Genomic DNA, 2,392 nt, shown 5'->3' with positions numbered 1-2,392 from the left:
TACAACACCTCTGCCCTAGGCAGCCACTAATCTATTTTCTGTCTCCAGAGAAAGTGAGAAAGCACCCCTCATGGAGATGGTCATGCTGCAATCCCTTCTCCTCCATTTCTCCCTCCTTTCAGGAATGCAAACATGCATACACACTTGCCCAGCATGTTTTTCGAACTGCCAGGCCCAGGGCTGACACTGACCAGCCATGTGGGATCCTGCTTCCTTAGGCACCAGACCACTGGCTGGCCCACACATTTCAGGTAAATGAACCATGCAATATGTGGCCTTTGTATCTGCTCCTTTCACTTAACAGAAACATTTTCAGGGTTTATCCATGTTGAATCAGGTATCAGTACTGTATTGTATTTCCTTTATTTTATTTATTTATTTTTTTTTTGAGAGAGGTTTTTGCATCAGGGTGCATGCGCTCAGCAGAGAGAGGGAGAGACAGTGAAAGGGAAAGTGAGAAATCACCCCCAAGGTGGGATAGCCATGTTGTAATCCCTTCTCCATTCTCCTCCTGGAGTCTTGGGTGTACACGCACAATATGCCTGGCGTGAGTTTCAAGCCACAGGATCTGGGACTTGAACCACAGTTGACCATGTGGGAGTCCAGTGACATAACTGTTATGCCATCTGCTGGCCCCCTGTATTTGCTTTTACTACCAAGTGGTATTCCACTGTGTAGACGCACCATACTTTCTTCCTCCGTGTGTCAGTTGATGGACATTTGGGATGTTTCCACTTTTCAGCCACTGCGAGTGATGCCGCAATGAACATTCATATACACGATTTCGTGTGGACATGTGTGTTATCAGATGGAAAGCTGCGAAGAGTTGTGTGAAATACTCGTTTCTTGAGGCTGGCAGGTGGCGTGGTGGTTAAGAGCACAGGACTCCCACATGGCCAAGTGCAGTTGGAGTCCCAGACCCCTTTCTCACTGTCTGTCTCTCTCTCTAACACTCTGTACCTCTCTGGTCAAATTAAAAAAAAAAAAAAAAAAAGTAGAGAGACCAGCAGTTAGCATAATAGCTATGTTGCCAGACTCCCACATAGCCAAAAGTAATCCATCTTTTATGTGGCATTAGTATAAAGTTGCCTTGTTTATTTTTCTTTGGGAGGAAGATATGTAAAAAATTATTCAAAAAATTCTATTTCTGTTCATTTCCTAACTGGACCACACAGCTTATTCATAGAGATTGTGTCATATGGTAATAATATGTAATTTGATCTGTGCTCATTATTAAAATGTTAATGCCTTTTTTTTTTTTTTTTTGGAGAGTGTTTTTTTTTTTTTTTTTTGCTATAGGGTGTGTGCGCTCGCCAGACAGACACAGAGACAGAGAAACAGAAAGCGAGAAAACACCCCCCAGGGGAGATGGCCACACCGCAATCCCTTTTCCTCCATTCTCCTCTCGGGATCTTGGGCATGCACGCACACGCGCCCGGTGTGAGTTTTAAGCCACCGGGTCCGGGATGCAAACCGCGGTCGACTACGTGGGAGTCCAGCAACATAGCCATTACGCTAACTGCTGGTCCTGCAAAAACCTCTCAGAAAAAAAAAAGAAAAGTAAATAAATAAAGCTAAATAGAAAGTTAATTACAAAGAGAAGTACATGTTTCTTTGGGTCCATGCCTCTAAAGTTAGAGACTTACCCTGAGGTGCAGAATGAAGCACCAAACACAAGTGAAATAGGGCAAGAGAAGTGTTTAATAGAAAAGCGAAGATTTTTTTTCCTAAAGCATTATCTTAGGGAATATACTTACCTCTCAGGGGAGATACCATGATCACCAAGGTGGCTTCCCAGGGCGACCAGCCATTGCACTCTAGATGTGCTGACCCATGAGAGTTCTCCAAATGTGGGAGACTTGACTGCATAACTTGTGGTAGTGGGGGACTGCATTGGCATTCTCCTCAGATAAAAGACAAAAAAAGGAATTATTTTAGGGACCAGCAGGTGGGGTGGGGGTTTAAGGACTAGACAATTCGGCGTGGTGGTTAAGGCACTAGACACTCCCATATGGCCGACCATGATTTGAATCCCAGACCTGGTGGCTTGCTTTCTTGCGTTCCCTCTCTTTTTCCCTCTCTCTCTGGTCAAATTAAAATAAATGAATGAATAAATAAAATTAAATAAATAATACTTTTTTAAAAAGAACCACCACCGCTACCTGCTGGCCCCAACTATAGCGATTTTAATGGGTGTGAAGTAGTATCTCTTTTTTTAAAAGAATTATTTAATTTTATGTATTACTATTTTTTAATTTGATAAGAGAGAGAGAGAAAGGGAAAGTAAGAAAAGAAGTCACCAAGTCTGTGACTTGAACCACTGTTTGCCATGTGGGAAACCAGTGCCTTAATCACCACACCACCTGCTGGCCCAGAAAAGTGAAGTTTTGGG

The 2,392-nt window shown here is 43.0% G+C and overlaps 1 non-coding gene across 1 annotated transcript; it reads left to right on the top strand.

Moving 5' to 3' along the window:
- The first annotated feature begins 1,749 nt into the window (after positions 1-1,749).
- LOC114009553 (U1 spliceosomal RNA) lies at positions 1,750-1,907 on the top strand. Its single transcript, XR_003550953.1, has one exon. It is a non-coding gene; the product is annotated as a U1 spliceosomal RNA (small nuclear RNA).
- The last annotated feature ends 485 nt before the right edge of the window (positions 1,908-2,392 follow it).

The sequence above is a fragment of the Tupaia chinensis genome, unplaced genomic scaffold, assembly GCF_000334495.1.
Source record: "Tupaia chinensis unplaced genomic scaffold, TupChi_1.0 Scaffold000561_1, whole genome shotgun sequence".
Classification (NCBI taxonomy): domain Eukaryota; kingdom Metazoa; phylum Chordata; class Mammalia; order Scandentia; family Tupaiidae; genus Tupaia; species Tupaia belangeri.
This window is presented reverse-complemented; position numbering and strand designations above follow the sequence as displayed.